Source organism: Heterodontus francisci, chromosome 29, assembly GCF_036365525.1.
Source record: "Heterodontus francisci isolate sHetFra1 chromosome 29, sHetFra1.hap1, whole genome shotgun sequence".
Taxonomy (NCBI): domain Eukaryota; kingdom Metazoa; phylum Chordata; class Chondrichthyes; order Heterodontiformes; family Heterodontidae; genus Heterodontus; species Heterodontus francisci.
This window is the reverse complement of record NC_090399.1, coordinates 38806408-38833223: the sequence shown is the minus strand read 5'-3', so window position 1 is coordinate 38833223 and position 26816 is coordinate 38806408. Positions and strand designations below refer to the sequence as shown.

Sequence of the window (26816 nt, the reverse complement as noted above, 5' to 3'; positions counted from 1 at the left end):
TTTACCTATCAACCTGCATGTGAGAGGAAACCGGAGCACCCGGAGGAAACCCACGCAAACACAGGGAGAACGTGTAAACTCCACACAGGCAGTACCCGGAATTGAACCCGGGTCGCTGGAGCTGTGAGGCTGCGGTGCTAACCACTGCGCCAATGTGCTGCCCACCCACCGCCCCCCATGTCATTGGTGGGTGGGAACACCCCGGCCATTTAAATGAGCCTCTCTTGGCAGTGGACATGTAAAATTGAGGCCAGTATAAGTTTGCAATTAATTATTCATTTCTCCTGATACCAATATACAGGGATTAAAGTTACAATTAATTGTTGAATCAGTTTTGATAACAAAAGAAAGAGGAAAAAGGTTGCATTTCATTTGTCTAAAGTTACAATTAGTTGTACATTGTGCTTGATAGCTAAAGAATATAGTTATAGTTTTTTTTAATTCATTCATGGTATGTGGGCATCGCTGGCTAGGCCAGCATTTATTGCCCATCCCTAATTGCCCTTGAGAAAGTGGTGGTGATCTGCCTTCTTGAAACACTTCAGTCATGTGGGTAGGTATACCCACAGTGCTGTTAGGAAGGGAGTTCCAGGTTTTGACCCAGCGACAGTGAATGAACGGCGATATAGTTCCAAGCCAGGATGGTGTGTGTCTTGGAGGGGAATTTGCAGGTGTTGGTGTTCCCATGTATTTGCTGCCCTTGTCCTTCTAGGTGGTAGAGGTCGCGGGAGTGGAAGGCACTGTTTAAGGAGCCTTGGTGCATTGCTGCAGTGCATCTTGTAGATGGTAAACACTGCTGCCACTGTGCGTCATTGGTGGAGGGAGTGAATGTTTGTGAATGGGGTGCCAAGCAAGTGGGCTGCTTTGTCCTGGATGGTGTCAAGCTTTTTGAGTGTTGTTGGAGCTGCACCCATCCAGGCAAATGGAGAGTTAATTGTTATATTCAGCTTGATAACCATTCACAGGGGAATAAGGTTACAGTTAATTGTGAAATTGGGTTTGATAACTCATGCAGGGGTTTATAAAGTTAGTTTTTTTTAAAAATTGCCATAGGTAACATGCCATGGAATAAATTTACAGTTTATTGATCAATTGCATAAAACAGGAGCACTCGTTAATAAAATTAGTTATTATTTAATTTGTCGTTATAACGACTTCATGAAATGCACAGCTGCAGTTAACTACTTATATTGGATACTGTAATGAGTGCACAGGTAAGGGCATTGAGTAAATTATATAAATTGACTTACAAAGCAACACAGAGAGGAAAAAGTAACTGTCAGTTAAATTTGGCAACAATAAATTGTACAGTGGTGCATAAAGTTACGATTAATTGTTACATTGGGCTTGATAACAATTTATTGAGGAATAAATTTATAATTATTTCTTTAATTGGATATGATTACCAATGCAGAATGGAATAAAGATGCAGTCAGTTGTAAAATTGGGGATGATAGCTAATACACAGGATAGAAAGTTACAGCTAATTGTTATATTGTGCTTGTAACAATACATGTGGACAAAAGTTTACATGAGGCAAAAAGGTAGTTATTTAAATTTGATCTGATAAATTATACCCAGGTGCATAAAATAGTTTATTCTTATACTGGATTATAATAAAGAATGCTTAGGGAAATAATGTATTATTAATTGCTCAATTGTATGCTGAATAATAAAATGAGTTAATTGCTAAATTGGTCATTATACCAAGAGCACATGTGTAAAAGGCCACAGTTATTTGTTAAACTGGGCTTGACAAGCAATACACTGGGGAATAAACTAGCAGCTAAATGCTAAACTGGACATGGTAACTAGTACACATTGGATAAAGTTACAGTGAATTGTTATGTTGGGCTTGTTAACAATCCACAGGGATATAAGGTGAGAGATAATTCTTAAATTGACATTGATAAATGATGTTCAGTGGAATAAAGTTACAATTAATTGTAAAATTGTGCTTTTCAACACATACATAAGAGACTGATGTTGCAGCTGATGTGACATTGGGCTTGATAACCGATACGCATGGAATACATTAAAATTTAATGTTAAATTGTGCTGCGGGTATTCTTCATGTTGTTTCTTCATTGGGACTATGTCAGTGTCTTCAGTCCCTCTCATAGACTCTGCCTGGTACACTATCTGAGGCTGACTCCCATTCTCTGCTATCATCGGTAGTGCCAAGACTACCACATCTTGGGTTGGTGGTGGGGAGGTGGAGTACATTCCCATCTGGTGCATCATATTATGATTTGTTTCCTGGTCCCTTTGACCCATTTTCTCAGTCGTTCGCCATGAATAAATGAAGGGACTTGATTAGTACTTGGAGAACAGTGGTGGAATCGGACAGTCAGCATGGATTTACAAAAGGGAAATCATGCTTGAAAAATCTACTAGAATTCTTCGAGGATGTAACGAGTAGAGTTGATGAAGGGGAACCAGTAGATGTGGTTTATTTGGACTTTCAGAAGGTTTTCGACAAAGTCCCACATAAGAGATTAGCATGTAAAATTAAAGCGCATGGGATTGGGGGTAGTGTATTGCAATGGATAGAAAATTGGTTGGCAGACAGGAAACAAAGAGTAGGAATAAATGGGTCTTTTTCCGAATGGCAGGCAGTGACTAGTGGGGTACCGCAGGGATTGGTGCAAGGACCCTAGCTATTCACAATATACATTAATGATTTAGATGAGGGAACTAAATGTAATATTTCCAAATTTGCAGATGACACAAAACTGGTTGGGAGCGTGATTTGTGAAGAGGATGCAGAGAGGCTTCAGGGTGATTTGGACAAGTTGAGTGAGTGGGCTAATGCATGGCAGATGCAGTATCATGTGGATAAATGTGAGGTTATCCACTTCGGTTCCAAAAAGAGGAAGGCAGATTATTATCTGAATGGCTATAAACTGAGAGAGGGGGGATATGCAGCGAGACCTGGGTGTTCTCGTACACCATGCAGGTGCAGCAGGCGGTAAAAAAGGCAAATCGTAAGTTGGCCTTCGTAGCGAGAGGATTCGAGTACAGGAGCAGGGATGTCTTGCTGCAATTATACAGGGCCTTGGTGAGGCCACACCTGGAATATTGTGTGTAGTTTTGGTCTCCTTATCTGAGGAAGGATGTTCTTGCTATAGAGGTAGTGCAGCAAAGGTTTACCAGACTGATTCCTGGGATGGTAGGACTGAAATATGAGGAGAGATTGAGTCGGTTAGGATTATATTTGCTGGAGTTCAGAAGAGTGAGGGGGGATCTCATCGAAACCTATAACATTTTAACAGGACTTGACAGGGTAGATGCAGGAAGGATGTTCCCGATGGTGGGGGGGGGGGGGTCCAAAACAAGGGATCATAGTCTAAGGATACGGGGTAAACCATTCAGGACTGAGATGAAGAGAAATTTCTTCACCCAGAGAGTGGTGAGCCTGTGGAATTCGCTACCACAGAAAGCAGTTGAGGCCAAAACATTGAATGTTTTCAAAAAGGAGTTAGGTATAGCTCTTGGATCGAAAGGGATCAAAGGGTATGGGACGAAAGACGGAACAGGTTACTGAGTTGGATGATCAGCCATGATCATAATGAATGGCGGAGCAGGTTCGAAGGGCCAAATGGCTTACTCCTGCTACTATTTTCTATATTTCTATGTACTCCATCCCTTCTGTATCACATTCTTCACCAGTGCCACATACAGGCTACACATGACACATCTAGTATGGTCTGGATTCTGGTCAGCCTCATTGTTTGCCTGCATCAACTCACTTATTTTACTTTGGATCTTCCCAGCTCTGGCACTAATTTTTCTGTCAACAAAAGTAGATTCTGATGCTCCCTCAGATTATTAACATCTTATTGATCAATATTCACCAATGATCTGTTTATTTGTCTCCTTATTACCTCATGGTGCCCCCACATTCTCTCTATATCTATTCTGTTTACTTCTGCTAATCTTGCCAAGATCCAGTTATTCAGTCAAACCTCACTTTCTTCATGATTGAAAATAATTTTTGAGAGTTTCTGAAAATAGGGACAAGTTATCCGAGCTTTTCATCTTGTAGTCATCAGGATAATATGCAGAAATAACCAATATAGGGGAAAACAGCAACTCATACTGCATTAAAAGTCTACCTCAAATTTCCCTGGAAGCGGAATATATCCCAAAAATGTGAGCAACAAGTAAAGCTAGCTGTTTCACGCTGCTACTATAAAGTAGCAACACGTGTGTTATTCATCACTAACAGTATGCTGACGTCAAGCCAAAAAGAAGCCTTGCCTATCACACAAATGAGTAATGTGATATTTGAATTTCAATGCCAGTGTGATGCTATGTATATCAGCCGTACATCGCAAAGACTGATGGATTGTATAAAACAGCATGTCCCTTCTGCTGTTCGCAATGGGCAAAGTACAGGCCGTACCCAACCAGCCCGTGCTTGCAAAACTCAAAACGCAGTGTCCAACATTAGATGTGACTCTGTGATTGGACAACATTTGCTAAATAATCCGCAGTGTTCTAAGAATTACACTGACAATCAATTTAGTTTAGTTTAGAGATACAGCACTGAAACAGGCCCTTCGGCCCACCGAGTCTGTGCCAACCATCAACCACCCATTTATACTAATCCTACACTAATTCCATATTCCTACCACATCCCCACCTGTCCCCTACATTTTCCCTACCACCTACCTATACTAGGGGCAATTGCTAATGGCCAATTTACCTATCAACCTGCAAGTCTTTGGCATGTGGGAGGAAACCGGAGCACCCGAAGAAAACCCACGCAGACACAGGGAGAACGTGCAAACTCCACACAGGCAGTACCCGGAATTGAACCCGGGTCGCTGGAGCTGTGAGGCTGCGGTGCTAACCACTGCGCCACTGTGCCGCCCTAAGATTGCACCCGGACTGTGGTGCATTTGCGCATATTGGAAACTACATACATTAATACACAGTGCCCTGTTCTTTGCAGACAGAAAGAACATGTACACACATTGCACCTGTTTCAGCTAAACAAAATAAATGACATAATTCACTGGTTTATTCCTCAGGGCAATGCCTTGACCAATCAGAGTCAAGCTGCCTGGTTTAAATTTCAAACAAAGTTTGACAGTTAACTGTCAGTCACCGTAAACTGGTGCATTCTTCATGACAATGCCTCTACCAGTCAGAGTTCACTTGCCTTCCAATCAGCACTCTCGTCTCATGCGGTATAAGTTGTTGTTTACCCTTACATTGGTTAATCTTGCGTATTGTCCTGATGAGTGCAAGATGAAAAGCTTCGACAACATGTCTCTATTTTCAGTAATTCTCATGTTCTTTCCGACCAAACGACGATTAAAATAATTAGACCATAAGAAATAGGAGCAGGTGCAGGCCATTCAGCCCCTCAAGCCTGCCCCGCCATTCAATAAGATCATGGCTGATCTGTCCCAGGCCTCAACTCCTCTTTCGGGCCTGCTCTGTGTAACCCTCGATTCCCCAAGATTTCAAAAATCTATCTACCTCCTCCTTTAATACATTTAGTGACCTAGCATCCACAACTCTCTGAGGCAGCGAACCACCCTCCGAGAGAGGTAATTCCTTCGCATCTCAGTTTTAAATGTGTGACCCCTTATTAGAGTCATAGAGTCGTACATCATAGAAACAGGCCCTTCCGCCCACCGCGTCCATGCTGACCATAATGCCAATCTGTACAAATCCCACCTGCCTGCATTAATTCCAAATCCCTCTATGCCTTGCTCATTCAACTACCTGTCCAGATGCCTCTTAAATGTTGCTACTGTTCCTGCCTCCACCACCTCCTCTGGCAGCTCATTCCAGATACCCACTCATTTTTGTGTGAAAATTTTAACCTTTGATCCCCTTTAAACCTTCTCCCTCTCACCTTAAATCTATGCCCTCTAGTTTTAGTCACCCCTACTGTGGGAAACAGACTCTGGCTATCTACCCTATCTATGCCTCTCATCATTTTATATCCCTTTATCATGTCCCCTCTCAGCCTCCTTCACTCCAGGGAAAACAGACCCAGCCTATCCAATCTCTCTTTATAACTCAAGCCCTCCAAACCAGGCAACATCCTTGTGAATCTTTTCTGCACCCTCTCCAGCTTAATCACATCTTTCCTGTAGTGTGGCAACCAGAACTGCACACAGCACTCCAAATGCAGCCTAACCAACATTATGTACAACTGTAACATGTCGTCCCAACTCTTGTACTCAATGCCTTGGGCGATGAAGGCAAGCATGCCATACGCCTTCATCACCACCCTGTCAACCTGTGTTGCCACTTTTAGGGAACTGTGTACTTGCACCCCAAGGTCTCTCTGCTCAACAACTCTCCCCAGGGCCCTGTATTTGTCCATACCTGGTTTAACTTCCCAAAATGCATCACTTCGCACTTGTCTGCGTTAAATTCCATTTGTCAATCCCTTGCCCACTTTCCCAGTTTATCTATATCCTGTTGTAACCTTAGACAACCTTCTTCACTGTCCACTAAACCACCAATTTTGGTGTCATCTGCAAACTTACTAATCATGCCCCCGAAATTCACATCCAAGTCATTAATATATATGACAAACAACAGAGGGTCCAGCACCGATCCCTGCGGCACACCACTGGTCACTGGCCTCCAATCTGGAAAAGCAACCCTCCACTACCACCCTTTGCCTCCTATCACCAAGCCAATTTTGTATCCAATTTGCTAGCTCACCCTGGATCCCATGTGTTTGAACCTTCTGGACCAGCCTACCTTGCAGGACCTTGTCAAAGGCCTTGCTAAAGTCCATGTAGACAACGTCCATCACCCTGCTCTCATCAATCCTCTTGGTCACCTCCTCGAAAAACTCACTCAAATTCGTGAGACATGACTATCCCTAATCAGGCCATGCCTTTCCAAATGCATTTATATCCTGTCTCTCAGAATCCCTTCCAATAACTTTCCCACCACTAATGTAATGCTCACCAGCCTGTAGGTCCCTGACTTATCCCTGCTGCTCTTCTTAAATAAAGGCACAACATTAGCTATCCTTCAGTCTTCCGGTACCTCACCCATGGCTAACGATGACACAAAACTCTCTGCCAATGCCCCAGCAATCTCCTCCCTTGCTTCCCATAGTATCCTAGGATACACCTGGTCAGGCCCTGGGGATTTATCCACCTTAATGTGCTTCAAAACCTCCAACACCTCCTGTTTTGTAATGTTGATATGCTCCAGGATATCGCTGTTCCCTCCCTTGAACTCACTAGCTTCCATGACCTTCTCCATGGTAAATACAGACGAGAATTATTCATTTAAGACCTCGCCCATTTCCCATGGCTCCACACATAGATTACCACACTGAGCCTTATTCTGTAATTATGTCCCCTAGTTCAAAGATTCCCCCACTCGGGGCAACATCTTCTCAACATCTATCCTGTCAAGCCCCCTTAAAGTCTTTTATGTTTCTATAAGAGCACCTCTCATTCTTCTAAATTCCAATGAATAAAGGCCTAACTTGTTTAGCCGTTTTTGATGAGACAGCCCCTTCATCCCAGGAATTAGCCGAGTGAACCTTTTCTGAACTGCCTCCAAAGCTAGTATATCCTTCTTTAAATACGAATACCAAAACTGTACACAGTACTCCAGGTGTGGCCTCACCAACACCCTGTCCGTTGTAACCGGACTTCCCTATTTTTAACCTCTAACCTCCTAGCAATAAAGGCTAAAATTCCATTTGCCTTCCTAATTACTTGCTGCACCTGCATGTTAACCTTTTATATTTCATGCACAAGAACACCCAGATCCCTTTGTACTGCAGTATTTTGTAGTCTTTCTCCATCGAAATAAAAATCTGCCTTTTTATTTTTCCTACCAAAGTGGATGACCTCACACTTTCCCACATTGAACACCAATCTGCCAAGTTTTTGCCCACTCACTTAACTTATCTACATCCCTTTGCAGATTCCTTGTTTCCTCATCACGACATGCCTTCCCACCTATTTTTGTATCATCAGCAAATTTGGATACACTACACTCTGTCCCTTCCTCTAAGCCATTCATGTAGATAGAAAATAGTTGAGGCCCCAGGGCTGATCCTTTTGGCACCTCATTAGTTACGGCTTTCCAACCTGAAAAAGACCCATTGATCCCGACTCTCTGCCTTCTGTGTGTTAGCCAATCCTCAATCCATGTCAACACCTTACCCCCAATACTCTGAGCTCCTATTTTGTGCAATAACCTTTCATGTGGCACCTTATCAAATGCCTTATGAAAATCCAAATACACAACATCTACTGGTTCACCTTTATCCATTCTGCTTGTTATATCCTCAAAGAACTCAAACAAATTTGTCAAACATGATTTCCCTTTCGTAAAACCACGTTGACTCTGTTTGATTGCATTATGTTTTTCTAAATGTCCTGCTATTTCTTCCTTAATAATCAACTCAAGCATTTTCCCAATGACTGATGTTAAGCTAACTGGTCTATAGTTTCCTGCTTTCTGCCTCCCTCTCTTCTTGAATAGGGGTGTCACATTAGCAGTTTTCCAATCTGCTGGTACCCTACCGGAATCCAGTGAGTTTTGGTATATTATGACCAATGCCTCCACTATCTCTGCAGCCACTTCTTTTAAAACCCTTGGGTACAGGCCATCAGGTCCTGGCGACTTGTCTGCCTTTAGTCCCATCAATTTGTCCAGCACCTTTTCTCTCGTGATAGTTATTGTTACAAGTTCCTCCCTCCCATTAACACCTTGCTCATCTATTATTGCTGGGATGTTTATAGTGTCCTCCACCAAGAAGACTGATGCAAAATATTTGTTTAAATTATCTGCCATTTCCCTGCTCCCTGGTATTAATTCCCCATTCTCATCCTCTAAGGGTCCCACACTTACTTTAGCTACTCTCTTCCTTTTAATATACCTATAGAAGAAGCTCTCACTGTTTATTTTTGTATTTCTTGCTAATTTGCTCTCAAAATCAATCTTTTCCCTCTTTATCAGTTTTTTAGTCATCCGCTGCTGGTTTCTAAAAACGTACCAATCCTCTGGCCTACCACTCGTTTTCGCTGCATTGTACACCTTTGCTTTTGATTTGATACTCTCCTTAACTTCCTTTGATATCCATGGATGGTTCATCGTTCTCTTCGAATCCTTCCTTCTGATTGGAATAAATGTTTGCTGAGTGTTAGGAAATATCTGCTTAAATGCCTGCCACTGCTTATCTACTGACTTCCCCTGCAGTCTATCTTTCCAGCCCACTTTAGACAACTCTTTCTTCATACCTCTGTAATTGCCCCTTGTTTAAGTTGAAGACACTGGTTTGAGGACCAGAGTTGCTCACCCTCAAATTGAATTTGAAATTCTACCATGTTATGATCGCTTCCCGCTAAAGGATCCTTAACTACGAGATCTCTTATTAATCCTACCTCATTACACAATACCAAATCTAAAATAGCCTGTTCCCTGGTAGGTTCTGCAACATATTGCTCGAAGTAGCAATCCCTGAGGCACTCTACAAATTCATCTTCCATGCTACCCTTGCCAATTTGATTTGTCCAGTCTATATGTAGATGAAAATCACCAATGATAATTGCAGTGCCCTTCTTACACGTCTCCATTATTTCCTGATTTATATATTGTCCTACAGAAAGGCTACTCTTCGGGGGCCTATAGACCACTCCCACCTGCGAGTTCTTTCCCTTGCTATTCCTTATTTCCACTCAAACTGATTCTACATCACGATCTATTACACCTATATCATTACTCACAACTGCACTGATCTCTTCCTTTAATAACAAAGCTACCCCATGTCCTTTTCCTTTCTGCCTATTCTTGCGGAACGTCGAATATACTTGAACATTGAGATTCCAGTCCTGGTCATCCTGCAACCACGTCTCTGTGATAGCTATCAAATCATATTCATTTATTTCTATCTGTGCCATCAGCTCATCTATCCTGTTACAAATAATAAGAACTAGAACCAGGAGCAGGAGTAGGCCGTCCGGCCCCTCGAGCCTGCTCCGCCATTCAATAAGATCATGGCTGATCTTTTCGTGAACTCAGATCCACTTACCCGCGCTCTCACCGTATCCCTTAATTCCTTTATTGTTCAAAAAGATATCTACCTTAGCTTTAAAAACGTTTACTGAAGAAGCGTCAACTACTTCACTGGGCAAGGAATTCCATAGATTAACAACCCTCTGGGTGAAGAAGTTCCTTCTTAATTCAGTCCTAAATCTGCTCCCTCTAACCTTGAGGCTATGCCCTCTTGTCCTAGCTTCACCTGCCAGTGGAAACATCCTCTCTACTTGTATCTTATCTATTCCCTTCATAATTTTATATGTTTCTATAAGATCCCCCCTCATTCTTCTGAATTCCAATGAATATAATCCCAATCTACTCAGTCTCCCCTCATAAGCCAACCCCCTCAACTCCGGAATCAACCTAGTGAACCTCCTCTGCACCCTCTCCAGTGCCAGTACATCCTTTCTCAAGTAAGGATACCAAAACGGCACACAGTACTCCAGGTGCGGCCTCACCAGTACCTTATACAGCTGCAGCATAACCTCTCTGCTTTTAAACTCAATCCCTTTAGCAATGAAGGACAAAATTCCATTTGCCTTCCTAATTACTTGCTGTACCTGCAGACCAACCTTCTGCGATTCATGCACAAGGACACCCAGGTCCCTCTGCATAGCAGCATGCTGCAACTTTTTACCATTCAAGTAATAATCCTTTTTACTGTTACTCCTACCGAAATGAATGACTTCACATTTATTAACATTGTATTCCATCTGCCAGACCTTTGCCCACTCACTCAATGTATCTATGTTCCTCTGAAAAGTTTCACAGTCATCTGCACACTTTGCTCTGCCACTCATCTTAGTGTCATCTGCAAACTTTGACACCCTACACGTGGTCCCCAACTCCAAATCATCTATATAAATTGTAAATAATTGCGGTCCCAACACCGATCCCTGAGGCACACCACTGGCGACTGATTGCCAACCAGAATAGCACTCATTTATCCCCACTCTCTGCTTCCTGTTAGTCAACCAATCCTCTATCCATGCTAATACTTTCCCCCTAACGCCATGCATCCTTATCTTATGCAGCAGCCTCTTGTGCGGCACCTTGTCAAAGGCCTTTTGGAAATCTAGGTACACCACATCCACTGGGTCCCTATTGTCCACCTTGCTCGTAATGTCATCATAGAATTCCAAAAGATTTGTCAAGCATGACCTGCCCTTCATGAACCCATGCTGCGTCTGCCCAACGGGACAATTTCTATCGAGATGCCCTGCTATTTCTTCCTTGATAATATACTCAAGCATCTTCCCCACTACAGAGGTTAAGCTAACTGATCTATAATTCCCCATCTTTTGTCTACCTCCCTTTTTAAACAGTGGCGTCACATCTGCTGTTTTCCAATTTGCTGGGACTACCCCAGAGACCAGCGAATTTTGGAAAATTACCGCCAGTGCACCTGCTATTTCTCCTGCCATCTCTTTTAGTACCCGAGGATGTATTCCATCAGGGCCAGGAGACTTATCAATCCTTAGCTCCATCAGCTGGCCCAACACTACCTCTTCCGTAATAATGATTGTTTCCAGGTCCTCACCTACGTTTGTCTCTTTGTCAATTACTGGCATGTTATTAATGTCCTCCACTGTGAAGACCGATACAAAATACCTGTTCAATGCCTCGGCCATTTCATCATATCCCATAACTAAATTCCCCTTCTCATCCTCTAAAGGACCAACGTTTACTTTAGCCACTCTTTTTCGTTTTATATATTTATAGAAACTTTTGCTATCTGTCTTTATATTCTGTGCTAGTTTTTTCTCATGTTCTATCTTACTTTTCTTTATAGCTCTTTTTGTGGCTTTCTGTTGACCTTTAAAGTTTTCCCAACCTTCTAGTTTCATGCTGTTTTTGGCCACTTTGTATGCCTTCTCTTTCAATTTGATAGCCTCCCTTATTTCCTTAGACACCCATGGCAGGTTACCCCTTTTCTTCCAGTCCTTCCTTTTCACTGGAATATACTTTTGCTGAGCACTTTGAAAAATTGCTTTGAAAGTCCTCCAATGCTCGTCAACTGTCCCACCATAAAATCTTTGTTTCCAGTCTACTTTAGCCAAGTCCTCCCTCATTCTATTGTAGTCCCCCTTGTTCAAGCGCAGGACCCTGGTATTGGATTTTATCTTCACACTCTCCATCTGTATTCTAAATTCAACCATACTGTGATCACTCCTTCCAAGAGGATCCCTAACTATGAGGTCATTAATTATTCCTGTCTCATTACACAGGACTAGATCTAGGATAGCTTGCTCCCTCGTCGGTTCCATTACATACTGTTCAAGAAAACTATCACGGATACACTCAACGAACTCCTCCTCAAGGCTACCCTGACTGAGCTGGTTCGACCAATCTACATGTGGATTAAAATCCCCCATGATAATTGCCGTACCATTTTTACAGGCATTAGTTATTTCTTTGTTTATTGCCCGCTCCAATGTGATGTTATTATTTGGTGGCCTATAGACTACGCCTATCAATGACTTTTTCTTCTTAGAGTTTCTAATTTCCACCCAAATGGATTCAACCTCATTCTCCATAGAACCTATATCATCTCTCAGCACCGCCCTGATGTCGTCCTTGAATATCAGAGCTACACCACCTCCATTACCTTCCTGTCTGTCCTTCCGAATAGTCTGGTACCCCTGGATATTTAACTCCCAGTCGTGACCAACCTGTAACCATGTCTCCATAATGGCTACCAAATCATATTCATTTGCGATGATTTGTGCCATTAACTCATCAACCTTGTTACGAATGCTACGAGCATTCAGGTAAAGTGCCTTTATGCTAGCTTTCTTACCCTCATGATTTCCAACATCTCTGATAATAACTCCTGAGTTATCCTTCCTTTCTGCTTCTTTCATAGTCTGCCTTGAACTTAAACCCTCCTGCACACATGTTAACCTGCTGCTTACCTTTCTATTTACCATCATACTCCCTGTCGTTTTCCCTTTCCCTTCCCCCCGAGTCACTAGTTTGAAGTCCTAGAGACCACCCTATTTATCCGTTTCGCTGGAACACTGGTTCCAGATCGGTTCAGGTGGAGACTGTCCCATCGGTACAGATCCTCCCGGTTCCAAAACTGATGCCAATGCCCCATGAAATGGAACCCCTCTAATGCTACGTGCATTCAGATAAAGAGCCTTAAGCTTTGACTTATTACTATTTTTAACTACTCTGGTTCTAAGTTCTGCTGTACTCTTGTGCTTGTATTCTCTGTCCCTTCCTGCCACTCTCTGATTAATGTATGCTCCTTCACTACCCTGCACCTCTGCTCTTTCGTTATTATTCAACTTTTTAAACTTCCCTTCAATTGAACCCTCCCCCCCACTATTTAGTTTAAAGTCTTGTCTCCAACCCTAGTTATACTATTCGCCAGGACTCTGGTCCCAGCACAGTTCAAGTGAAGCCCATCCCAACGGAACAGTTCTCTCTTTCCCCAGTACTGGTGCCAGTGTCCCATGAATCAGAACCCATTTCTCCCACACCAATCTTTGAGCCACGCATTTACCTCTATAATCTTATTTACCCTATGCCAATTTGCACTTGGCTCAGGTAGTAAACCAGAGATTGTTACCTTTGTGGTTCTGCTTTTTGATCTAGCCCCGAGCTGCTCATTGTCCCTCAGCAGAATCTCTTTCCTAGTCCTATCAATGTTGCTGGTACCGACGTGGACCACGACAACTGGATCTTTTCCCTCCCACTCCAAGTTGCGCTCCAGCCCAGCAGAGATGTCCTTAACCTTGGCACCAGGTAGGCAACACAGCCTTCGGGACTCCCTGTCTTTGCTGCAGTGAACAGTATCTATTCCCCTAACTATGCTATTCACTACTACAACTACATTTCTCTTTTCTCCCCCCACTTGAATGGCACTCTGAACCACGGTGCTGTGGTCAGTTCGCTCATCCTCTCTGCAGCCAGTGTCCTCGTCCACACTGGGAGCAAGAACCTCATACCTATTGGATAAGGGCACTGACTGAGGCTCCTCCAAAGCTAAGTTCTGGATCCCCGTACCTGTCTCACTCACAGTCACACCCTCCTGTCCCTAACCACGATCCAGATTGGATGTAATTAATCTAAGGGGTGTGACAGTCTCCTGAAACACAGTGTCCAGGTAACTCTCCCCCTCCCTGATGTGTCGCAGTGTCTGCAGCTCGGACTCCAGCTCGTCTACTCTGAGCCGAAGTTCCTCGAGCAGACAACACTTGCTGCAGATGTGGTCACCGTGGATCACACCAGCGTTCACCAGCTCCCACATACTACAGCAGCAACACATCACCTGTCCAGCCATCTCTATTTGATTTAATTAATTAATTTGGGTCACTATATTTAAGGAAAAAAAATTATTTAAGTTTACTCCTAACCTGTAATGACGTCGCCTGATTTAAATTACTTGGCCAAAACCAAAAAAGAAGAAAACAAGAATAAAAAAACAACACGAGACACGGAAGAAGTAAAGAAATACTGACCAATCACTTACCAACCCTCCTGCGACATCACACTTCGATTTTTGCTGGTCAAGCAGGACTACAGAACAGAACAGAACAGAGCGCTTTCACCACCGCTGCTGCTTCTGGTGTCGGGCCTCGCTCTCCGCTCCTCTTATACCCCCGGCACCTCTCAATGCCGCCGCTGCTGCTTCTGGTGTTGGGCCTCGCTCTCCGCTCCTTTTGTAGCCCGGCTCCACTCACCGCTGCTGCTTCTGGTCTCGGGCCTCGCTCTCCGCTCCTTTTGTAGCCCGGCTCCACTCACCGCTGCTGCTTCTGGTGTCGGGCCTCGCTCTCCGCTCCTCTTATACCCTGGCACCTCTCAATGCCGCTGCTGCTGCTTCTGGTATCGGGCCTCGCTCTCCGCTCCTCTTATACCCTGGCACCTCTCAATGCCGCCGCTGCTGCTTCTGGTCTCGGGCCTCGCTCTCCGCTCCTTTTATAGCCCGGCTCCGCTCACCGCTGCTGCTTCTGGTGTCAGGCCTTGCTCTCCGCTCCTTTTATATCCCGGCTCCTCTCACTGCTGCTGCTTCTGGTGTCGGACGTCGCTCTCCGCTCCTTCTATATCCCGGCTCTGCTCACCGCTGCTGCTTCTGGTGTCAGGCCTCGCTCTCCACTCCTTTTGTACCCCAGCTCCGCTCACCGCTGCTGCTTCTGGTGTCAGGCCTCGCTCTCCGCTCCTTTTATAGCCCGGCTCCGCTCACCGTTGCTGTTTCTGGTGTCGGGCCTCGCTCTCCGCTCCTTCTATATCCCGGCTCTGCTCACCGCTGCTGCTTCTGGTGTCGGGCCTCGCTCTCCGTTCCTTCTATATCCCAGCTCTGCTCACCGCTGCTGCTTCTGGTGTCAGGCCTCGCTCTCCGCTCCTTTTATAGCCCGGCTCCGCTCACCGCTGCTGCTTCTGGTGTCAGGCCTCGCTCTCCGCTCCTTCTATATCCCGGCTCTGCTCACCGCTGCTGCTTCTGGTGTCGGGCCTCGCTCTCCGCTCCTTCTATATCCCGGCTCTGCTCACCGCTGCTGCTTCTGGTGACGGGCCTCGCTCTCCGCTCCTTTTATACCCTGGCTCCTCTCACTGCCGCACTGCTTCTGGTGTCGGGCCTCGCTCTCCGCTCCTTTTATATCCCGGCTCTTCTCACTGCTGCTGCTTCTGGTGACGGGCCTCGCTCTCCGCTCCTTTTATACCCCGGCTCCGCTCATTGCCACGCTGCTTCTGGTGTCGGGCCTCGCTCTCCGCTCCTTTTATACCCCGGCTCCTCTCATTGCCGCGCTGCTTCTGGTGTCGGGCCTCGCTCTCCGCTCCTTTTATATCCCAGCTCCTCTCACTGCTGCTGCTTCTGGTGACGGGCCTCGCTCTCCGCTCCTTTTATATCCTGGCTCCTCTCACTGCCGCTGCTGCTTCTGGTGTCGGGCCTCGCTCTCCGCTCCTTTTATATCCCGGCTCCTCTCATTGCCGCTGTTGCTTCTGGTGTCGGGCCTTGCTCTCCGCTCCTTTTATACCCCGGGTCCTCTCACTGCCGCTGCTGCTTCTGGTGTCAGGCCTCGCTCTCCGCTCCTTTTATACCCCAGCTCCTCTCACTGCTGCTGCTTCTGGTGTCGGGCCTCGCTCTCCGCTCCTTTTATATCCCGGCTCCTCTCACTGCCGCTGCTTCTGGTGTCGGGCCTTGCTCTCCACTCCTTTTATATCCCGGCTCCTCTCACTGCTGCTGCTTCTGGTGTCGGGCCTCGCTCTCCGCTCCTTTTATATCCCGGCTCCTCTCACTGCCGCTGCTTCTGGTGTCGGGCCTTGCTCTCCACTCCTTTTATATCCCGGCTCCTCTCACTGCTGCTGCTTCTGGTGTCGGGCCTCGCTCTCCGCTCCTTTTATATCCCGGCTCCTCTCACTGCCGCTGCTGCTTCTGGTGTCTGGCCTTGCTCTCCGCTCCTTTTATACCCCGGCTCCTCTCATTGCCGCGCTACTTCTGGTGTCAGGCCTCGCTCTCCGCTCCTTTTAAACCCCGGCTCCTCTCATTGCCGCGCTACTTCTGGTGTCAGGCCTCGCTCTCCACTCCTTTTATATCCCGGCTCCTCTCACTGCCGCTGCTGCTTCTGGTGTCTGGTCTTGCTCTCCGCTCCTTTTATACCCCGGCTCCTCTCATTGCCGCGCTACTTCTGGTGTCAGGCCTCGCTCTCCACTCCTTTTATATCCCGGCTCCTCTCACTGCTGCTGCTTCTGGTGTCAGGCCTCGCTCTCCGCTCCTTTTATATCCCGGCTCCGCTCACCGCTGCTGCTTCTGGTGTCAGGCCTCGCTCTCCGCTCCTTTTATATCCCGGCTCCTCTCACTGCTGCTGCTTCTGGTGTCAGGCCTCGCTCTCCGCTCCTTTTATATCCCGGCTCCTCTCACTGCCGCCGTATGTGTGTGATAATCGAATTCAGCCTGCTTCATATGTGCCGCTCTGCAGTGATTAAGGGTTGGTGCCGGAGTGACCCTCAAGATGAACAATATAAATACAATCTGACCAGAGAAGAAGAAAGGGTGAGAGATATCGAGGAACGGCTGAGTTGATGGTGGAACTGCCGCTGGGAGGTGACAAGTCCTGGTTATATGGAATAGCTGCTGGATGGGAATCGAACTATTGGTGTATCTGTGGAGAAAGGGAATGGGATTCGGGTAAAATAAATTTTTCACGTCAAAGGAACAGCAGTGGGTATCCGGTTATGGTGGTTTCAAACCAATTTTCCCCCCCTGTAGGGGATGTCGTGGTGCCCTATATGGAGAAAATATCCGGATAATCGGATGGAAAGAATGGCTGTGCCAGGCAAGCCGTCCACCTGCCATGAATGAGGAAAATTAATTTCACTACATGAACATTGATGTTAAACTGCTGATGGTGAAGAAAGAACTTGTTTTCAAAAAACAATTGGAGACGTTGGCTGGAGAGAGACATTAGCAGGTCCACAGATTGTACTTCAAAGGACAAAGGGGCTAGTCCCTGATCCAATTTATTCCACAATGGACTTTTGATTACCAGACATTGAAGGTGGAAAGGCGAGCATTCCAGGTCAACTGCTAAGATGGCTGAATACACAAACAAGTATAGTCAGACCGGTTTGGTCACATGGCTGGCTGACTGCTGGAGATTTTTGAATTTGAATTTCCAACAAGGAATTTGAAATCAGGAGACTGTTAGCTCCTGGACTGAGAACACCTCTCTCCCATCTGCTCTCATCTCACTCTCACCATCTTCTGGACCATTGAAGGCACATGAACCCCAAGAGAGAAAAGTTTCCTATTGTGAACAAGGTTTAATAAGAATACTGGCCCCCAACGAAAAGTAAGAGCTGTCTACAATCAAGGACTCTTGATTACAAGAAACCCCCTTTTAGAGCATGCCTCAAACCTCTCCATTTTATTTTTCTTCCGCTCTTCTCTGTCATTATTTGCATGTGTGTATCGCTTCTGCATGCTAGCACGGCACGTCAGATATCTGTAGGCGTTAACTGTATTAGAGTTTAAGTTTAAGGTTTAATAAATTTCACTTTTCTTCTTTAAACTTGAAGAAAACCTGGTGTGCTTATTTTTTGTCTTATAATTGGAAAGCTGTGAACAACGATTCACAAAGGGAGAGCTCCAAACAAAGTGATTTTAAATTAAACCCTGTTACAATAAGACCACGTGGAGACAGTAAAAGAGCTGTAGACACCTTTCTCACCTGATCGTAACACCTGGTACTAATGCAAACATTAAACTGGTCCCAGTTCTGGAATAGACACAGTGGTAACGTCCATTGTGAACCGGGTGATGACAGTGCCTATGTCAGCTCTCAGGTGAGGTTAGAGACCATTGGGAAACCAGGTCAAATCACTGCTGGAAGTCCGGCTCCCTCTTGTCCCATGTTACTCCCTAATCCATAAACAAATGGATTAGAAGTGATGAAATCAGGCAATTTGCTCTACAATGATGTGTGCTTTGAAATTGTTCTGGTTGTTTTTAATTTAACCTCTCTGCATATGCCTGACGGATTGTGTCACAGTAACTACCTGAACTTGTTTCACCTCATGTTAAATGAAGTGGTCGGTGAGGTGCAGGTGAGGAACCACAGGACAGATTGGAGGAGCCCTGACTCAGACATGGGTGAAGGGTTGAAGACCCAACACAAACGAGGTTTAGCCGAATGGGTGGGGATAGGAGCCACCACCGGTGTGGCCGGCCTGAATCATATAGATGTCGAGTCTATGTGGGAACATGATGAAGTCATGTGGAGGCAACTGAAGGGGCTTTTAACCAAATTAAATGACCAAAGTGGGATCTAATCCATGAACAAGGTAAAACCCTGTTATCCACCTGAGAGATAGTAGTGGCCATGCAGTCTCTCTCGGATAAGGTCGATGAGATTATTGGGGAAAACAATGAAGAGTACACACAGCAGAACGTCACCAAAGCAGTCACCTGTAGTGTGTATGGAAACTTTGTGCTTACCTTTACTACAAAAAGGATTGTCTGACCTCGAATCTAATCGTATTCCTGCCCTTGTCAAGAATCACCACTTGGCCACCTGGCTTGGGACCAATAAGACGGAAGAATATAAACACACCAGACGGTGCGGCCTGGCCTTCTTCACCCCTCGAGCTCACTCTCAGTGTAGTAACAGCCTGGTTCCAGTGATATTGGCAGTCCCGATCATCGTGAACTCTACAGCACCTCCTGTGCAGTTGTATAAGCTAGAATCCATAATAATCGTTGAACATTCCATTGATGATATTATCTTTAAGGAATTTCAGGACCATCCTTGATGGTTGATTATTAAAATGAACACGTGGTTAGTCTCAGACTTGGAGTGTTGCTGACAAATTGGAAACGAGAGGTTCTGTAGGTGTGAAGTGTACCAGCATACTACACCAACGTGTGGGTTCACACTGAATGATCATTCTCCAAACTGCACAGTCACCATACGCCGATAGAACTGCCTATGTGGACAGGGGAAGGTACTGTGTTACAACCAGTGCCTCACACCTACACCACGGGGAAACCCTCTGCCGCTTTAATACCCTCATGTTCTGCCTCTCCCCAGTTGAACCGGTCAAAGTCGGAGGAAATCTGTTGTTGGCAGTTCACCTGCACAATGTAACAGAAATGCAGTTGGAGCTGCCCCTTCAGGAGGAAGCCCGAAGGTCAGTGTCCACTTTGGTCACCTGATTCCCCACTTTCACTTAGTTTGAAGTCAATCCTTCAACGTGCAACTACCTCACAAGAACATTTGGTTCGTATTCAGCAGGATAATAAAGATATCGAGAAAGGAACCAAAACCACAAATGGTGGGAAATGATATATAATGTCAATCCGTCTGGACTCGTATGCTTTAGAGTCATAGAACCATAGAAGAATTATGTTGTCGAAGGAGGCCATTGAGCCCATCGTGTCTGCACCAGCCAAAAAACTAGCCGTTCAATCTAATCCCACCTTCCAGCACCTGGTCCACAGCCTTGCAGGTTACAGCACTTCAGGTGCATGTCCAGGTACCTTTTCAAGTAATTGAGGGTTTCTGCCTCCACCACTGTTCCTGGAAGTTAATTCCAGACACCCACCACCCTCTGGGTGAAAAGGTTTTTCCTCATGTCCCCTTCATCCTTCTACCAATCACCTTACATCTGTGCCCCCGGTAATTGACCTCTCCACTGGGCGAAATGGGTCCTTCCTTTCTACTCTATCTAGACCCCTCTTAATTTTGTTCAACTCAATTGTTCTAAGGAAAACAACCCAAGCCTATCCAATCTTTCTTCATATCTGCAATTTTCAAGTCCTGGCAACATTCTCATAAATCTCCTTTCTACTCTCGCCGCAGCAATTATGTGCTTCCTGTAAAGTGGTAACCAGAACTGTACGCAATAATCCAGCTGTGGCCGAACCAGAGTTTTATACAGTTCCAGCATTACATCCCAGCTTTTGTATTCTATACCTTGGCCAATAAAAGAAAGCATTCTATATTCCATCTTCACCACTCTATCTACCTGTCCTGCCACCTTCAGTGACATGTGAACATGCACTCCAAGTTTTCTCACTTTTTCTACCCTTCTCAATATCCTCCCATTTATTCCCTCACTTCTTCCTGAAATGCTTTACCTCACACTTCTCTGAATTGAATTCCATTTGCCACTTTTCCGCCCACTCAACCAAATCATTGATATCTTTTTGGAATCTACAGCTATCCACTTCACTATCAGCTACACGGACAATTTTTGTGTCATCAGCAAATTTCTGAATCACGCCTCCCACATTTAAATCCAAATCATTAATATATACCCCAAACAGCAAGAGACCCACACTGAGCCCTGTGGAACACTACTGGAAACCACCTTCCATTCGTAAAAACATCCGTCGACTACTACCCTTTGTTTCCTGTCACTGAGTCAATTTTGGATCCAACCTGCCACATGTCCCTATATCCCATGGGCTTTTATTTTTTTGACCACTGCCATGTGGGACCGTGTCAAATGCCTTGCGTAAATCCATGTAGACCACATCCTCTGCCCTACCTTCATCAATCCTCTTTGTTACTTCCTCAAAAAAGTCAATCAAGTCAATAAGATTAATTAATCTTATGTTTTCTTAGTTGTTCCAGATGTGTTGACCATCACTGTCATTATTGCTTGGACACATAGATATAGCGTGCGTCAGCGGTTGGAGGATCAGCTGTAAGTCCGGAAAGCCTTGCTTACTAATGGCGGCATTTTAGAGGCTCCCCATGAGTATACAAAGCTCAGACACAATTAGTAGAGTCTGTAAAATTATTTGTAGATAGGTTGGTGCTGTGTAATTTGTAAGTTTGTTGACTCGAGGTGATCAGGCTGCGAGATGTACGCAAAATATATGAACCAGTGTTTAAAAACTAAGGTTCATGAGGGAAGATGTTAGAATTTGCCTGAGTCTAAAGTTAATCTGATTATCAGAATTTGGATTTGTGTCAGAACAATGTAAGTAGCAACTATAGCAGACATGTTGGCTACATCCCATGTCAAGGTGCGAGTATTGGATATTAGCCAGAACAATGGAAGCACCCAAGCAATATCACTTAACTATTTGGGATTGTCTGGGGCATCCTGGTCCTTTTGTAAAATTAACTGATCAAAAGTTAAGACATCAAGACAGCCATTATGCAAGTCTGAAGGTTGAGTGAGTAGGAACTCAGTTCAATACACATTCTGAGCATCATGTGATAGAACTCACTAGGAAAAGGGACAGAAATATCAGGAGACAGTCCTTTCCTGGAGGGAGAACACACAGCACAGCTGGAGGAACAGCATCAGGAGAACACAAAGGACAGCTGGAGGGACAATATCGGGAGAACACACAGGACAGCTAGAGGGACAATATCGGGAGAACAATCCGGACAGCTGGAGGGACAACATCGGGAGAACACAAAGGACAGCTGGAGGGACAACATCAGGTGAACACACAGGACAGCTGGAGGGACAACATCAGGTGAACACACAGGACAGCTGGAGGGACAACATCTGGAGAACACACAGGACAGCTGGAGGGACAACATGGGGAGAACACACAGGATAGCTGGAGGGACAACATCAGGAGAACACACAAGACAGCTGGAGGGACAACATCGGGAGAACACACAGGACAGCTGGAGGGACAACATCGGGAGAACACACAGGACAGCTGAAGGGGCAACATCGGGAGAACACACAGGACAGCTGGAGGGGCAACATCAGGAGAACACACAGGACAGCCGGAGGGACAACATCAGGAGAACACACAGGATAGATGGAGGGGCAACATCGGGAGAACACACAGGACAGCTGGAGGGGCAACATCAGGAGAACACACAGGACAGCTGGAGGAACAACATCAGGAGAACACACAGGACAGCCGGAGGGACAACATCGGGAGAACACACAGGACAGCTGGAGGGACAACATCAGGAGAACACACAGGACAGCCGGAGGGACAACATCAGGAGAACACACAGGACAGCTGGAGGGACAACATCAGGAAAACACACAGGACAACTGGAGGAACAACATCAGGAGAACACACAGGACAGCCGGAGGGACAACATCAGGAGAACACACAGGACAGCTGGAGGAACAACATCAGGAGAACACACAGGAAAGCCGGAGGGACAACATCAGGAGAACACACAGGACAGCTGGAGGAACAACATCGGGAGAACACACAGGACAGCCGGAGGGACAACATCGGGAGAACACACAGGTTAGCTGGAGGGACAACATCAGGAGAACACACAGGACAGCTGGAGGGACAACATCAGGAGAACACACAGGACAGCTGGAGGGACAACATCAGGAGAACACACAGGATAGATGGAGGGGCAACATCAGGAGAACACACAGGACAGCTGGGGGGACAACATCAGGAGAACACACAGGACAGCTGGAGGGACAACATCAGGAGAACACACAGGATAGATGGAGGGGCAACATCAGGAGAACACACAGGACAGCTGGTGGGACAACGTCCACAAGTTTCATCACCCTGGATTTGCAAGAAACAGGTTGTTTGAATCTATTGTATAACCGTAATATTTATTAGTGCTGATCGTGTATTTAGTATTGGTGTCTGAATAATAAACTTGCTTTTGGACAACACACTCGAGATCCTGAATCATGAGGAATTGTATAATTGTGTTTTAAAGGATTTCCTAACACTGTGTGACAGGCTTGAGGGGCTGAATGGCTTCCTCCTGTCCCATTATCACAGGCTCAAAGGGGCTGAATAGCCTCCTCGTGTTCCTGTGTTTACTCTGATTGGTCAGACACGGTGTGGGGCAGTGAATCTCTCTCTCTGGTGGGTAGTGAATCTCTCTCTCTGGTTAACCCTGTCCTTGTCCTGTGTCTCCTCCCCACTCTCCCCTCCCCAGGAACAGCTGAAGACTCTTGCCAGTGAGATGGTGAAGGACTCCCCAGAGTTTCACTGCCTGCACTCCCAGTTCTCTGTGCTTTACAATGAAAGCCTGCAGCTCAAGGCCCAGATGGACGATGGCCACAATCTGCTCTTCACCACCCGAACCACAGTCGAGTGAAGATCATCACTGAAACAACATGAGATCTCGAGATGGGACTGATGGTGTTTGAAAGAACAACCGCATTGCTGGAAGAATACAGCTTCAAATTTTCATTAGTTAATTAATGTGATCAGAATTGTCCAGTCTTTCGAGTTTTCCAGTTCAATCTCAGAAATAAATATGTTCTATCACAACACAGACTGAACTCGATGTCGTAACCTGTTTGTTCAATTTAAAAAACCGTTTGAACAATGTTGCAACCTCAATATCCCCGGGGAAATCCCACAGGGTATAAATTACAGGCTCTGGCAATGTGTCGCCTCAGAGCTTAAGACAGAGAGATTGTCTGCAGCACGAAGGGACACATAACTTCATGCAGAAAATGGATCAACCAATTGACAGTATCTTGAAAATATATTACCCAATTCTTGCTGTCATTGGTGTTCCTGGTAAGTGACTATAATCATTGAAGTTGTGTAAATCTGTGTGTGAGCTGGTCTCTGATTTTACTCTGTGACTGATCATGTTAAATGCTGATTTCGTGGTCACTGTTGTAAAGACACCCGATCAGTTTAGTTTAGTTTTAGTTTAGAGATACAGCACTGAAACAGGCCCTTCGGCCCACTGAGTCTGTGCCGACCATCAACCACCCATTTATACTAATCCTACACTAATTCCATATCCCTACCACATCCCCACCTGTCCCTATGTTTCCCTACCACCTACCTATACTAGGGGCAATTTATAACGGCCAATTTACCTACCAACCTGCAAGTCTTTTGGCTTGTGGGAGGAAACCGGAGCACCCGGAGGAAACCCACGCAGACACAGGGAGAACTTGCAAACTCCACACAGGCAGCGCCTGGAATTGAACCCGGGTCGCTGGAGCTGTGAGGCGGCGGTGCTAACCACTGCGCCACTGTGCCGCCCTATGATATCAGTGATATCATTTCCTGACATCAAATATCCTGAATTATCTCTGCAGTTTTATTCTATTGTATCAGCTGATAATAAATCTCTGCAGGTAACAGACAGGCTCTCTGAATTATCAAGTTATTGTATTTAGTGGAATATCGTGTAATGCAGAATTAGACCTCAGTGAAGGTAACTCTCTGAGTGAAGGTATTAGTGGGAGCATCAGTCAGTGTACAATTAAAATGAGTGTGGGTCACTAACTGGAGTGGAACACCTGATCCCAGTGGGCATGTATTACTGGGAGAATCTGTCACTGTGGAATTGTATTGAGTACAGTTGTACAACCCAGTTCTATTTTGAAATCATTGTTTCAGGTATCTGGTCTCTTCATTCCATGAAGCTACCTCTGTGTTTTAACAATATAATTGATTGCAAAGTGTTTTTGCTGATGTTTGGTAATTAGTGTCTAAACTGAAATGTATTGATATTGTTCTGTCTCCTTTTGAACTGCTCCAACAGCAACACGTTAACTTGTTACTGATGTTTAAATAGCAGGACAGCACTGTTACAGCATTCTCATCCTCTGTATCATGATGTTTCTTACTCTGAGTTGCTATTGTTATGACCGAGGTGGGAGAAATGCACTATTAATTCAGTCCCACTTCTCCACGGGTCACACCAGATCAATAAATGTTCCCACCTACCGAAGAATAGGCAATTAGATTCTCTATTTCTCCCCCAGAATAAAGCTCATCAACCAAGTTTCTTTAAACGACAATATTAACAAGTAATTGGAAAAAAAGTCTGAACCACTCATGAGATAAATCTATATATATGAAAATCTCCTTATTTCCTAAGCCCTCATGCACACAGGCATACTTTTAAAAAGAAAAACCGGTTAACTGGGGAGAAAGAATTTTGGGTTTGCAATTGTTTTAGAGGGACAACATCGGTTGGGTGATGTGTACCAGAGTCAAATAGTCGGATGTGATGTGAAGTCTCTCCAGGCGAGGTTGATGAACAGTCTGTGATGGGTAGGCATTCAAGTCAATTCAGCTAAAGGCAGTGGCAGATAGGTATTTCAGCAGGGTTGCAGCAACAAGTCTGCTTCGGACTCTCAGCAGCAGGAGAGCAGTCGAAGCTTTCTCCAGATTCCAGGATTTCCCAAAACACAGAAGGAAACAGGAACCACACTGGATGCAGGAATTCTTCGGAGTCGGGAAGCAAGAGGAATCTACGACCTTTCAAATACAGGGTTTCTTTTCAAGAGATGCAAGTCTCCTTTACAGAGAGAGGTTTTTTCTGGGTCTTCCAGTTTGATCTCCAGGCAGGTAAAAAAACAAATTACAAAATGCCTGCTCTTTGTCCAATTGATTGGTTTTTAAAAGGGTCCAAAATTAAAGTAAACCTTCCTGAGCTGAGCACATGACCAGACACAGTATCTCCCCTGTCATTCACAGTGTTGCTCTGAGGAGGTAAAAACCACTGGCTGGCTTCCTTCAAACTGCTTGCTTTCTTATTCTTTTATATAAAGTCAACATCCAAAACTTTGAGCTATTTGCAGGTGTCCTTGTCCACTGAAAATCCTTTTTCAATTTTTAAAACACACAGAATTATAAGTTTTTAATACAAAAATAAAACCCTTGTAACACAATAAATACATCAGTTACTTGAGTGATAATTAATCCCCTTCCCCCAATATGGTCCTGAGAATCTGTGGGTCATGAGTGGTGAATTTTATTATCTATCTATTCCACAGGATGAATATTGGGCTGTGTTTATTGAATCGTCCACTGCTGTAACTGATTATGGTTTGACGGATCAATTCTTATCTATGATTCAGATTCCTGACACATAAACTGTACCAATCTCTGCCCTTAGCTCAGTGAGGTGTGTCCCTGTGAGGAGAGACACCTATAACTGAGGAACAGACATATCAGGTTTTCATAATACAGAGATCAGACCGAGGACAGTAAATAATATAATTCGTAAACTGTTAATGAAATAAATAGTACACTTCTCTCAGTTCTGGTATCATTCTGGTTAAAACAATTGCACCTTCTCCAGTGCATCAATATCCTTTTCGTAATATGGAGACCAGAACTGTACACAGTACGCTAAGTGTTGTATAACCAAGGTTCTATATTAGTTTAATATCAGCTCTTTTCTTTTTCAATTGCATTCCTCTAGAAATGAACTCCAGTGCTTTGTTTGTATTTTTATAGCCCTGTTAACCTGTGTTGCTGCTTTAAATGATTTGTGGATCTGTCTCCCTGAACCCCTTTTCCTCTCGACCCCATTCAGAGGCTCATATTCCAAGGAATATTAGGGAACTTTATTCTTCCAACCAAA

General features: G+C 45.0%; 1 pseudogene; it reads right to left on the bottom strand.

The window, feature by feature from the left end:
- LOC137346015 (nuclear factor 7, ovary-like) overlaps positions 1–26816 on the bottom strand; it is a 133882-nt pseudogene that overhangs the window by 51956 nt on the left and 55110 nt on the right.